The sequence below is a fragment of the Mya arenaria genome, chromosome 17, assembly GCF_026914265.1.
Source record: "Mya arenaria isolate MELC-2E11 chromosome 17, ASM2691426v1".
NCBI classification, from domain to species: domain Eukaryota; kingdom Metazoa; phylum Mollusca; class Bivalvia; order Myida; family Myidae; genus Mya; species Mya arenaria.
The window spans coordinates 41049825-41065622 of NC_069138.1; positions in this window are offsets into that span (position 1 = coordinate 41049825).

Consider the following 15798-nt stretch of genomic DNA (forward strand, 5'->3'; position numbering starts at 1 on the left):
ATGAAGAATATGACCTTGACCTTTGACTCTTTGACCTCAAAATCCATTGGGGTCATCAACTGGTCACCTGAAACCTAAATGTCAAGTTTAAGGGCCATGGGTGCTGTCATTATCAAGGTATAACACAGAAAAGCTTTTTGCGTTCAAGGTCACTGTGACATTGACCTTTAACCCGATGACCTCTAAAATTATAAGGGGTCATCTACTTGAGAGGTCCAACCACCAAGTCAAGTTTGAGGGCCATGGGTGGAAACATTGTGAAGTTATCACTCAAACAACCTTTTCACATTCAAAGTCAAGGTGACCTTCACCTTTGACCCGATGACTCCTTAAATCAATAGGGGTCATCTACTGGTCATGCCCAACCATCATGTCAAGTTTAATGATCATAGGTCCAGGCATTGTTAAGTTATCACTTAGAGAAGCTTTGTTTATCTTTTTGTGTTCAAGGTCACTGTGACCTTGACCTTTGGCCCGATTACCCATAAAATCAATAGGGGTCATCTACTAGTCATGCCCATTCTCCATGTCAAGTTTGATGACCATATGTCAAACATTTACCATTAAATGTCACTGTGACCTTGACCTTTGACCCGATGACCCCTTACATCAATAGGGATCATCTACTGGTTAGGCTTGACCTCCAAATCAGGATTGAGGGCCATGGGTGCAGGAATTGTCCAGTTATCACTCGGACAACATTTTAGCATTCACGGTCACTGTGACCTTCACTTTTGACCCAATGACCCCTATAATCAATTGGGGTCATCTACTGGTCAGGCTAGGCCCCAAAATCAAGTTTGATTACCATAGGTCTTGGCATTGTGGAGTTATCACTCAGACAGGCTTTGATCACCTTTTACAATTAAAGGTCACTGTGACCTTGACGTTTGACCCAATGAGCCCTAAATCAATAGGGGTCATCTTATGGTCAGGCTAAACCTTCATGTCAAGTTTGATGACCATACGTCCATGAATTGTTGAGGTATCACTCGGACAAGCTTTGTTCTACCGACCGACCGACCGACATGTGCAAAGCAATATACCCCTCTTCTTCGAAGGGGGCATAAAATACAACGGAAACTCCACCTGCATTTCTTACACATAACCGCTCAAAACATGCCCACCAACTATTTATAAAAGCATACAAACATATATAATATATCACAAATATCAATTTTTGAAACCAATTATTATATATATCGAAATCAAGCTAAAATGACATTGAATGAGAGTACACGTGTGGTCACTTGTCCTTGAACGCATGGTGCGTGGTCCGCTTCCGTAAACCGCTTTATTGTATTTGACGTAAAACAATTGAGAAAGTTAAGGGCTGCAGAAGTTTTTTTTCTCTTTATTGATCCATTTCGTTCCGTGTTCGTTTTGAATTCCATGGCGAATCGGCCAATTCGCGATATTTAACGGAAACGAAACGAGTCACGGAAAGATTGCTAATGTAGAAGAAATTTTGTAATGACTTCAGTTCAATACGTACAACAATCTTTCTTTCATCTATTCACAAAACAACACGTTGTGTAAAATGTGGACACAATTTTGAAATCAGTCATTGATAACAGTTCAACCATTCGCATAAAGTTGGCACACTTATATCTCAGTGTCAAGTAATAAAGCTATTTTAAAACCTATGAACTGTAGGTTAATATTATAGGCCGTTGATTTTCAAGTAATTTGATATGTACACATGGTTTGCTGGACATTTTCATGTCAATTTGTTCTGCTAAGAGAGGTCAGGTACATATTCATAGCAAGTATATTTCCAGCTTGACTGCAGTTAAACTTTTCGTGGCATTTCGGGCATGTTGCGTTGGAAAGGGTCCCAGTGTACTCAGTCACAAGAGGTTTCTTGCCACAGCATGGACAAGTGTAACGTTGAACTTGAAGTCCCTTTAGCAGCGTCATGAGTTTCCTAGCAACTTCAGAACCGTGAGCTATGTAACGAGCCCTTTCGTTGTCGGTCAGATCTTCACCAGACCAGTACACGTCCATGAATTCAAGACCAAGCACGTCGGCACTTTTGACTCTGAAGAAGCCCATATCTGCCCACCGATCTCCCCATGAGTTCATCAGGATAAGACAACGGCTATTGTAGCTGGTCAAGACGACTGCATGGCCTTTTGTTTTTACACCAGAGGAACGCTTGTTTGTATCAATAATTGCTGTTTTCAAAATAGATGTTGGTTGCCGTCTGTAAAAATTTCCAAAAGCATCCCATTCTCGATCAGTCAAACGGAATTTTGCCACAACTATGTGTTTTTAACAACAGCTTCCAGTGCGCGCAGGGGATCAATTTCCCGACATCTGAGCCGATATTTGGGGCATATTCGCTGTAAAACTTCGAAGGTATTGGCTCCATTCCATCCATAGGCATTTATCATTTCTTGTTTCAGAGTTGTGAATTCTGGGTATCCACCATCTCGACCGTGGATTCTCTTCATTGCCATATGGATAGCAGCAGCAGACGCGTTTGCGTAGCAGGTACCGCGTACTTGTTCCTTTGCGGTAAGGGCCGCGACACTTTGGTTAATATAGACGTCCACTGCAACAGTTACAAGTAATTCCGATAAGTATTCTTGACAGCAAATTGCGTTTCTCGCAACTCGACAAAAATCTTCGATGTGGTCGGGATGGTTGATATGTACAAAGAGCTTTGTTTCGTTATTCCCTACCTCTATGTCCCATCCGTTTTTTAAAAGAATAGCCCGAGTAATGAGGTTACTTGGGACGTGCGAACTGAGCTCAAAAAGAAATTTTGCTCCATCTTCCCAGCTCGTGTCGGGGCTACAAAATAATCTTTTTGGGTGGATACAAGACTCCCTGTATATGAAACAGCAAACTACGACAACTTTGAGTGAACGAAGCTTATTTGAAACAGAAACGAGATCTCCGCTGTCAGTTGGTTCACCGTCTGACAAAATAACCAATACCTTTTTCGAATCGGACCAGTTCTCAAGCAAAGTTATTGCTGAATTTAAAGCGATATACATGGGGGGTACGATCATATATGAATGGTTCGACATTTTTCAGCAATTCTTTTCTTCTTTGAGGCGAAAGTTCCTCTTCTATTCGTGTGTCTCGTATGATGGAAACCGCTGCGCGAATGTCAAGCATAGACTTGGTATCAACATTTATGAGGGACCAGTTGGAGGAAACCAGATCAAAACCCTTTCGAACAGCTTCTTGAATTTCGTCGTTTGTAGCCTTTCTTCCCAAACCTGTGACTGCTTTTGTAGACCAGTCTTGTAAAACATTCCAAAAGCTGTTGACAAACATTTCCATTTCAGGGTCTTCTAAATCTTCTTCATTGGTCCAATCTCGACATGCCTCGGGTAGACATTCATTGACAAATTTTCTTGCCAAATCACAATTGTTTTTCAACTGACAAAGAATATGAGCAGCCTTCTTGTTTGTAAGGTAATTTTTAACTCTATCAGTCGACGCCCAACGTCTAAGAAAAGTAGCCCCATTTCTTTCAAGTTCGTAATAAATATGTTCTAACTGGTTATTTGTAGCTGGAGTTCTGTCATTTTGTAGATCGTTCATGTATTGAATTGAGCGTAGCATATCAAAAACAACATTTGGACGTTTACCACCAACGCCAATCGCAAAGACGTGATTATCACTCGAGACGTCACATTTTAAAACATCATCCGTGACCTAATGTGTTGAAGCAAAATTGCATTTAGTCCGCAACGTATTTATTTTGCATGTTGTTATGTGATAACTCAAAGATTGCCTCCTTTTCCAAAACGAAAGCATTTAAAAATATCTTAAGAAATGAACAACAGGTGTGTTATGAACCTAATATATTTAATGTTCTACGTCTACACTATGTATTATTAAATATTTAACGATTACGCAATACAGAAGAAATTACAGTACCTGAAATGCTGATCGAATATATTCTCCATTATCCTCAACACTTCCTACAGCGTTGTCTTTCATGGATCCTGAAACGTCCACAATAACACCTGTGAGTGTGTCCGATGATATCAGATTAAGGCCCCTTTTAACAGCTTCTTGAATTTCGCTGTCTGTAGCCGTTTTTACCTTGCCTGTTTCTATAGCAATGTGCCGGTTCACTTTTGTAAAGATGCGGAAAATCCATCCAATTACAGGTAGTTGCTCAATGAAGTCATGGCTCCAATCTCTACATGCTTCAGGGGGTAGACATTCATTCACAAATCGTCTTGCGAATTCACAACTGTCTTGCAAATAACGTAGCATGTCATCAGCATTCTTCTTAGTAAGACATTGCTCAACTCTTTCAGGTACCGCCCAACTTGCTATATAATCAGCTCCATTTTGCTCCAAAATGTTATAAATTTTCGCTATCTGATGACTCGTTGCTGGAGATGTGCCATGCCGTAGATCGTTTGTTAATCGAGACGGCATGTTTTATAACAAGATCCAGGACCTAAATGAATGTAGTAAATCAGCATTTAGTCCACAGCGTATTCATTTCGCATGTTGATATCTGATAACTAAAACAGAGTTTTCCTCTCTTTTTTAAAGCAGCAACATTTAAAATTATATATCTAAAAAAACAAATTAAAAATCAATTCAATTTGCGTTATGTCCGTGTATTTTTCATTCTGTATGAAGGAGATTAATATTCTTGAATTAAATACTATGGATACTTCAGGAACATGAACAGTAGTATATATATATACAGTCATATCAGTTACCATTGAGGTTAATAGCATTATAATGTTAACCATAGAAAGTTAATGTCAACATATTAAAAGAAATTTAACAAAGACACAATGAGTAACTTTATTCATTTTAAAATTCATGAAACATCAAAAAACAAGTTTGTTGAACAGTTCACAGTCAGTTCTTTTTCACAAGGGAGTAAGGTGTTTGTCCAAAAGTATATTTTTTCAATAATACATCTGTGGGCCAGTCAAACAAACTCTGGTCTGCAAACATTGAAGCGCTTGACAATTAACTGTTTAAAAGCTTCTGTCGACTCGGTCTATTGGAAATTCCAAATGCCTATTTTTAGACTTTCGCGAGGATAACATAATCATATCTCCTGGTGAAAAGCGTTATGTCAAAGGGTAACAGTACAGATTGGCTCAAGTCGTTTATATGAGAATGTTACATGGACAAGTCACGTGAGGTATATTAACATAATTAAACGATAACCATATGTAGGGGCAAAAGATTCATGGCCTAACAGCCATAAACGTCACAATACTGTGTTGGGGTTACGACCTTGGAGCGGTCAGCGAAACAATGGGTTCACTTTGGGATTAAACTAGTTTATGAGTACACTTACATCACACTTATCCCAAAGTTTATCAACAAAAAATGAAACAATTTATTGAATAAACAAAATGGCCGGGTTACCACTCAGCAGTATTATTGTTTAAGGATAACAAACGGAATGTTCCACAATATCTCTGTATCTGTCATACATTCAGACATCTACCAACGTATTCATTAAATGTTCACAAAACGTTTCAACTTCATTTCTTATCAACTCGTTAACATCTACAAATCTCCCTTGCACTATGCATATCGTGATATACACCTGTTGTTTCTCTTCTGATATCGTCACTGCTATCTTTATTTCTTTCTTTCTTCACTATCTACTTAAATTATCCCTTGTAGAATATCTTGGCTAGGTTATCCCGGTAAAATTTTATATGGGCATAACAAACATTATTCACAGGTCTTCATCAGAATCACACATTAGTCACATTAATTTCTTTGGCCTTCTCTGCCTTATTTAGAGAGAGAGAGAGAGAGAGAGAGAGAGAGAGAGAGAGAGAGAGAGAGAGAGAGAGAGCAGAAAGAGAGAGAGAGAGAGAGAGAGAGAGAGAGAGAGAATGAGAGAGAGAGAGAGAGAGAGAACAAGATGAGAGAGAGAGAGACTGGCCATGGTCTTGGGTCATTTCTTCATGTAATGATTTGGGGGACATCGTATATGCAGGTAGGCTAGTACATAAAGAAAACAATACTTTATAGTGATTTATTTCGGAATGCAAATGATTTTTACGAAATAACAAAAAAACATTACAAAGTGGAATAAATGGGAAAATCATCAAAAACCTTGCATGCTAGCCATTAACTTGAGGGGTGAAGCAAACCCTGAGTACCATCAGGGGTACGATAGATTAAGTGATTGCGAGTATATCAAAACTAGACTTGAGCAGAGATTTTGTCCAAATGAAAGGGGTTTGGCATATAGGTGCGAGTTCAGGATTAGGAAAAGAAATAAGAACGAATCAGTTTCAGATTTTGGGTTCGAGGTAAGAAGATTGGGACAACGGGCTTTTCTATATATGGACCATAGATCTTTGGAAACCTGTTTAGTGGATCAATACATTAATGGATTAGAACATTTTGAATTACAGAAACATGTGCAATTTGGCCATCCAAAATCTTTAGATGAAGCTGTAAGCTTAGTTACTGAGTAGTGTGCGTTGTGTGGTTCGTTGGACAAAATAAGAAAATCCACCGAGGTACAGTCAGAACAAGTTTCATCACTACGTTCTTCATCTCTAGATCCATATTGTACACTAGTAGATGTGCAAGAGGTCATGACCAATATTATAGATAGGTTAGGACCATTGTTGTAAGAGAAATTAAAACTTTTGGCAGCTGGTAGGTAACAGAATAGACCTGATTATTTTGATGGTAGGCACTATAATAAATCTGATTTTCTAATGGTAGGCAATAGAATAGACCTGATTATTTTGATGGTAGGCAACGGAATAGACCTGATTATTTTGATAGTAGGCAACGGAATAGACCTGATTATTTTGATAGTAGGCAACGGAATAGACCTGATTAATTGCATGGTAGGCAACAGAATAGGGCTGATGGACAAATTCAAAGAGGTCGAGGCCGTGGTTTTAATAGTAACAGACAAGATAATTATTAGATTTAGAAACATATTATTTGCTCAAGTTGTGGTGAATACTCTCATGTCGAATCAAGATTTCCCCAAACAAGACATAGTTAGGAAAACTAACAAGGACCAAGTTAGAGGCCGAAAAAATGGTCCTTGTAGACAAAAGACGGGGAATGGATTCAGTAAAATCATGTTGCTATGTGAGAGCTTCATTTGATCATTGTATGAAAGGTAGTGTGCTAGTTGATACATGAAGTTATGTTTCCGTTTTGAATAAACCTCCATTTAAGCCTTCTGGTAGGACAGTAATTGCAGCAAATGGAGATACAATAGAGCTTATAGGAAAATGTAGGTTGACATTTCAGATTTGAACTTATTTCTTTTGAGCATGTCATTGAGTTTCTGATAGCAAATTTGGCTGAACCATATGGGATTTCAGATATGGATTATGTTGAGTCTCAGAATGCTAGTGTTAGGATTGCTAAGAAAATGTTTTAGATCAAATTAGGCAAAGTTACGTTGCATAAAGATCAATCTTCAATTTATGCGAGAAATCATGCTGCGGAATCAGAAATGTAGATCCCTGCATATGTTAATGGCAATTGTAAAGCAAAAGTTGGTATACTTGAACCTACACATAGTCATGTAACTAATTTTGAGAAAATTTAATAATTATCAAGGGAGGGAACTCTTTCTCAGCGCCGAATGTTTAATTGTCCGCCCCTCTTTATTTTGGCGCCTTTCTCACTTGTTCTCTAGTTTTAATCCGGTTCGGACGTGTGTTTTAGGATTAGGATCTTGAGACTTTTTTTGTTTTGAAAAGATCTTAGATGGCAAATATTTAATTAAAACCCAACAAATGTAAACTTTTTAGAACAGAGCTTGTTTTTCTAGGCCATTTTGTGTCCAAAAAGAGAATTACATATAATCCACTGAAAATATGTGCTGTTAAAGATTGGCCATGTCCACAAAATAAGCAGGAAGTGAGGTCATTTGTAGGGATATGCGTGTACTATCGTATGATGATTCCTGGTTGCTCTGAAGGGACACTTCCATTGACCAGGTTGACCAAGAAAAGATGTAAATTAAAATGGGTCGAGGACTGTTATTCGTCGGAAGGTGATAGACTTGTAATTTGAAACAGAAAGAAAAATATTATTAAAAAGGGGTGTGTTCTGCATGTAAAAAATGACATCACCAGAATTTATTTTGCATATATATATATTTGTGTAAAACATATGTAAAGCGTGTACAATATTACAGTATTAGAATATGTTCTGTATATGCATTGGTGTAAAATGTATCTTTAAAACAGTATGCATTTTTCGTTGAGTTTAAACCGAAAACAATGTTTTGTTTAAAAAAATATGTTATGGTTACAGTTAGTTTAAAACAAATACTATTAACCATATCATAATACCACTCTTTTTGTGTATGTTTTGGTTGAAATGTTTATTATTTCATGTTGTTTAAATATGTGTCATTACATATCTTCAGTAAAAAAATGGCGATGAGCCAAAAGCGGCAGGTTTTTCCGACAAATGGAAATACAGCATGTCCAGTGCCTGGCTGCATCGAGAAGAAAGTATACCCTACGCTACCAAAATGGATACACGAGACATCGGAATAGAATACATCGGCCGTTTTGCAAGTGTTTTATTGTAAAACATGCAACAGGAATTGGACTACAGTGATATTGATTTTTCACTAGATTTATAAAAATAAGAAAATAAATTCATGTAAATATGGTATTTATTTTGATGTATTTGTTAAAATGGGATGTGTTCTGCATGTAAATAATGACATTACCAGAATATATTTTGCATATATATATTTGTGTAAAACATATTTAAGCATGTCCAATATTACACCATTAGAATAAAAAATGTTTTTGTATATACATATACATAGTATGCATTTTTCAAAACAAAAATAACAATTCTTAACAATTTATTTCTCTCTGCAACCCCCTTATCATATGCAACCTAAATAAATGTGAAATATTTAACCTCTTTGTTTCGTTGTGGAGAGAGACGGTGTTTAAAGGTTCTGGAACCTTCACTGGCTCAACTCCCTGATTGCAAGTTGATAAGGTGGTATAAATACATACAAATGAACATTGTCAAAACAATATAATTATAATGAATATAAAATAATTCATAGTTTTAACAATAAATATATATTTTGAATCTTCTTATATTTTTTAAGAAATATAAGGGACATAATTCTTAACATGACCAAACACGAAACTAATACTAAAAGAGATGTAAAGCTCTAAATATGTAAAGCTAGGAGCCACATGTAATGGTGACATACATACTGAATGTAAGTTACTTATAATATAGATTAAAACATAATTAATGTGTACTATTACAATAAACATGTACTAACATAAGCAGAAACAGATCATAATTGTAACAGACCCGAGACTTCTTTAATGTCTGCATGGCCCTAATTCTAACGTTCATTGCTTTGCCATTATTGGCGCCGCACTGAAGTGCGCGCCTATTATGGAATGGGAATTTATTTTAGTTAGTGGTAGGAGCGGTTTTTAAGTTGATTGACAGTTGGGTTTTACTGTTATTTTATTGTGATTAAAAAATGCAAATGGGTGGTGATTGCATGGGTGTTAAAAATGCTATTTATGTTTGAATAGATTGTCTTCAATTTATCTTCAAAACATTATATCAGAAGAACGACAAATAAGTTTAATAACTGTTCCCGATTCGTTTATACCGGAAATGTAAACATTCGGAGGAGTTCCGAATGAAATGTAAAATGTGTGGACCGGTAATTATGTGAATGGAAAGAATTATATTTTATGTTGTTTTGTTATGTTTACTGCATTGATAAACCATGGGGTAAGCTGTTTTCTTTAATATAATCGATATTGGAATTAAATGTTCACCTAACTTTATTTGTTAATGTGTTTAAGGTGACATTAGTAAAATTTCACTACGATTGCCCCCGAGTTGTTTTATTTTTATAACACTACACATATCCGGATGTTGCTATTTTTAGAACCAGAAGGTATTTCCCCGCTATTCATAGGTTGGAATTTCTACATGGCCGTTTAATAGTTGGAAAGTAGGTGATGTTTATTGATGATTATCCGTTTAAAATAAGTAAACACTAAAAGTGCACACTGGCAGTTGATTACGATACATCTAACAATTTGAGTCATTACAGCAAAACATGGATTATAAGTGAATAGAGTAATTTCACCGGAGGGTGATTTTTACCCTAACACCGCCTTGTCGGCCATCTTGGAGGCACTCGCTCAGTACAACGGAAATAGATAAGAGATTGATTTTTAAAATTCAGATTAATAGATTTCAACTACGTTTATTACGCTTATAGTTATGGCAAAACGTCTTGCTAAACAAACTAAATCATTATCTTATAAAGATGGACTTACAATTGAAGAAAGAAAGCGATACGAAGCAAAGTTGATGATCATTGGAGGCTGTGACCCGTATGAGGCAAACTTTGCATGGGCTAAGAATGTTGACATTTTTCCGTCGGTGACTTATCCAGATATCGTTACTGACCCTTTGTTCACTCCAAGTGCGTACAGTGCAGATGATTTAAAATCATACAAGTAAGAGGAGATTTCCTGTCGAAATAACGAATGTCAACAATCAGTTTGGAACTGGGATATTCGTATCAAAGGGCTATTCATTATAAGTATCATTGAGTAGTTGTGTACGTTTATGTGTTCAAAAATGTTTGTTTTTAATTTATCTTTCGAATTCTTAAATCATTTTTATTTGTTGATGTTAAGACAGCGTGTTAATATTTTTACATGTACTATAAATATACACGTTACATACTTTACATTAGCTAAAGAACTTCAGCGAACACGTTATATATTACCTTTTTGGATGTGTTAATGTGTTGTAAACATCAAAAAAAATATCAACATAAAAGTTATGGAAGCGAGAACTAACTTTATATCTACTTTACTTATATAATGCACCAGTCAATTGAACACCCCCCCCCCCCACCACCCCACCCCCAGGTCCGAGGAATAGCTGGGACTTTGACTTTCGTTCCAGCCAACCCCGGGTAAAATCCTCGTCCTGCGGGGACAAACTGTTGGTCAAATCCCCGCCATATATTTTTGCTCAAAGACAAAACCACCGCATTCTCCTGGCACTGCGAGGCCACCTGAAAGGTTAAAACACAGCCCATTTCCACGGCTATCCCTGGCTAATCCCCAGACCTGGGGGGCCGTGGTTACAATTGACTGGTGCATTATATACATGTCACATATTTTTAAATGTACTAATGTACATTATTTATGTATATGATATGAATATGTAATCTTTTATTTGATTGTTTTATTTTAGAAAAATATTAGACTTGAAATTTTGTTTTAAAAATGATGTGTTTTGGTATGTGACCTATTTCTAACATACCATAATACATGAACATACCCATTATTTGTTAACAAACTGCCTATTTTCAAAATAAACCTGTAAGAGAAGATGTACATGGTTTCGGGCTGGCAGCCACTACAGCTTGGACACAAGCGACATTCATTTGCTTGGTGTAGGTCTCGCTGAACGCCATACTGTTGTGAATCATTATCAACCATATGCACAACAACTACTCATTTGTGCCTACCAACCCTTACTCTTGGCTAAAACGGATATTAGTGCAAATTGTATAATTAATACATGTGCATTTGTATTTTATGGTTATTGTTTCTGTTGGTTGATAATCAGAAGTCTAATTTCTTTCAGGCAGGAAAATGACTGAATATTACTAAATCAACAAATCGGGGTTATATGAAGAATTCCAGCCTGCATTAAATACTTTGTTGGATAATTGAGACAGATTTGACATCCATGTCATCCACAAGGCAGTCCCATCTGATAGAGATGATGTGAGTATTTCATATAAAACATATTTAAGTTGGTGTTTGTTGTTTTATATACTCACTGTATTCAATAATCCAGTGGTGATGGTGGTGGTGGTGATGATGATAAATTTTATTGATAAATTTAGTAATTTTCTTAATATTATATACATGTATGTATCAGTTTGTTTTTGTTTTTGTTTTATAAATAATGTCGAGAAATATTAAACTGTTTATATTTTATTATGACAGTATTATTATCTATACTAATTAGGTAGAAAGTGTTTTTTTTCTTTTACAGCACTAAACATTCTAGATGGGTAAAGAACCTGAATCAGCATTGACTCAGCATTGAGTAATTATCATCTGTGCACACACTACAAGTACAAACGCATGGGAACAAACCAAACTTCAAATGTTGAAGTGAAGAATTATAGTGAAAAATTCTCAATGTAAGAATACCATTGACTAAACAAGAGGGCCATGATGGCCCTAAATCGCTCACCTGAGTAAAAGAGTTTAACATAGCTTGTTTCTCAAAGAATATTGAACAAGAGCTGTCAAAGTATGTGACAAATGCCCCCCAATGTGACATTGATCTATGAACAAGTACATAAAAAGTTGATCTTGCCTTTATGTGTCAAATACATATTGCAAGTTATATTATATTGCCTCTGAGCATAGAAAAACAACAACAATCATACTAAATGACAGCCAACACTCTTTATGCCCTCATATTCAGCATTCCATTGTGAATAAACACTTAGTGTATCTTTCACCTTAGAGGTAGGGACATGGGTCTTGCACACGACACGTTGTCTTGGTATGTCGAAAACATATGGCAAGTCATTTTAAAATCTGTCCATATAAGAGAAATTCACAGCGCGGACACGACAGCCTATATTTTCCTTCAGGTTGCCATGGCAACCAGAGTTCTGCATGGAATTAATTTTCTTGATTTTTTAAATCTGAATACTGAAATAGTATTTTAAGCATTATATTAGCTATAAAAATGTATACTTACATGACATAATGTATATTTTCTTCAAAACTGAATGGTAAACTATCATAAATTGTCCTTTAAATTGTTCATTAGACATCATAGAAAATATTTAAAATGATTTCAGCAGGTTGTCTTATTATTAACTATTTTTTATGAATTGATTAAGCTGCTATATATTTTCAAACATTGAAATACTGCTCTGTTCTGAAGACTCACAAGATCAATTAAAATGATTTTTTTCCATGTGTATCAATAATATGTTCGGTTGAACTTAAGTTTTCGTTTTTTAACTGAAGTTTATTTTACCAGAAACTGTTGTGTTTATTTCATAATCTCTGATAATGTGAAAAAAATCAAATATAGACAAACTATTTTTAATTCACAGTAAAAAATCTTCAAAATTTGGATAAAAGTCCCATAGTGTACCATGATAATAACTATGTTGTCGGTAAAAGCTTTATAAAAGTGTGCATTACTTATAAATACCTTAATTCAGTTTAAATAATTATGGCCTTTCAGGTTTTTTGTTTTCATATAGATTTCCTGTTATATTGAGCTTTGTCAACTTTTTTGTTGTTTTGTATTATGTACAATTGCTACTTCTATTTCCTATTTTTTTTTTGGTCTCATTTGTCAAATTGAATTGTTACATATTTAAATAAAAAAAACACACACACTATTTTTAAAGATGCACTCTTACTCCCAAATAAGACTTATCACAATTAATATTATTGTTTTGATTTTTTTTAAATGGGTTGATAGATGTCAACAACAATGTTTCTAATGAATTAAGGATCTTGAGTTCAATTTGCTAATAAGAATGAACATTAAACATGGTATTTCTGCCTTGTGATACTATAGTAGACCACAGTAAACCTTTAAGCAATCACCAATCATTTAATATTTGTCATGCTTTCTGCTAATATAAACAGGGTCACAAGCTTGTTATCAGTAAACAATATTTCAGTAAATGCATTATTTAGTAAGTAAGTTGTTGTTTTATCAGTCAATTTGATGTGTGTTATAAATACAATTATATGTATTGATTCCAAATAAGAGTTTCACTTTAAAGATGCTCATTTAAAGATAATGAACAGACACACAAAAACTGGACACATTTGATACTTATTATATGAATGGTTATTGTTTAGGTGACCTCTGATTTGTTTTGGAGATATTCATAAATGGGTGTTATTCTTTGCTGTCTTCAGTTTTTTTTATACATTTAAGGATTTTTATAATTACTTTTCTGGTATGTATTACAATGTAATTAAATGCAAATGAAAACACACTTTAAACTAGACACATTTGATACTAATGATATAAATGATTATTGTTATGCCCCCCTTCGAAGAAGAGGGGTATATTGCTTTGCACAGGCATGTCGGTATGTCAGTCGGTTGGTCCGTCGGTAGACCAAAGCCTGTCTGAGTGATAACTCAACAATTCCTGGACATATGGTCATCAAACTTTACATGAAGGTTGGGTCTGACCAGTAGATGACCCCTATTGTTTTGGGGGCACATCGGATCAAAGATCATGGTCACAGTGACCTTGAATGGTAAAAGATTGTCCTGAGTGATAACTCGCCAATGCCTGCACCCATGGCCCTCATAATTGAATTGGAGGTTGGACCTGACCAGAAGATGACTTCTATTGTACTTGGGGGTCATCGGGCCAAAGGTCAAGGTCACAGTGACCTTGAATGGTAGAAAAGTTGTCCATGTGATAACTCGACAATGCCTGCACCCATGGCCCTCAAACTTGACTTGGAGGTTTGGCCTGACCAGTAGATGACCCCTATTGATTTAAGGGGTCAAGGCCACAGTGACCTTGAAAGCAAACTTGACAATTCCTGGACCTATTGTCATCAAACTTGACATGAAGGTTGGGCCTGACCAGTAGATGACCTCTCTTGACTTGGGGTCATCGGGCCAAGGTCAAGGTCACAGTAACCTTTAACACAAAAAAGTTAACAAATCTTCTCCCAGTGATATCTCAACAATGCCTGAACCTATGATCATCAAACTTGACATGGAAGTTGGGCCTGACAAGGAGATGACATTTAATTGATTTTATGAGTCATTGGGTCAAAGATCAAGTTCACAGTGACCTTGAATGCGAAAATGTTTCAAGTGATAATTCAACAATGCCTGCACCCTTGGCCCTCAAACTTGACTTGGTGTTGTGTCTGACCTGTAGATGACCCCTTACGATTTTAGGGGTCATTGGGTCAAAGGTCAAGGTTACCGTGACCTTGAACGAAAAAAGCTTGTCTGTGTGATAACTTGTCAATGCCTGCACCCATGGCCCTCAAACTTGACATTTAGATTTTTGGTGACCAGCTGATGACTCCTGATTTTGAGGTCAAAGTTCATGGTCATAACACACTCTATCCTCAAACTTTGAATGGTCATAATCTTAAAACTGCTTCAACGGCATCCAATGTCAGTGACAAATCAGCTGTCATTTCGGTCCATGCATATTTCATTCAATTGTTCATATAATCCTGACAACATGGCGCTCGGGGGGGGGGGGGCATAATGTTTGACAAACATCTCTTGTTTACATGTACTCTGATTTGTTATGAATATCTTCATAAAGGGGTGTTATTCATGTTATTATACATTTTGGACTTGATTTAGTATTGCTTTTCTGGTATATATTCATTTAATGCACAAAGAAATTATTTTAAGTGTTCAGTATCACTTTCACACATTGTTTACTATTATTTTCTTTGCATATTTGGCCTATTTATGCATATATGTGCATTGTTGTATTTCAAAACCTTTGTGAAAAATAGAAACAGTATTATTTCTTTCATACGTAGTCTGAAACATATTCAGTTTGAATGCGTTATTTTTATCATATTTGAAAAAATTGCCATTGTCCAATAAGACACATGCTGTTTTTGTGTTAATATCATTATCAACTAAAACATCCATTTTCAACTCTTCTTTACCATGTAAATGAAGAAGTTAACATTATAACTCCATTGACCAGATTTTTATGCCATTTTTACATTAAATTGTAGTATTAGTAAACAGC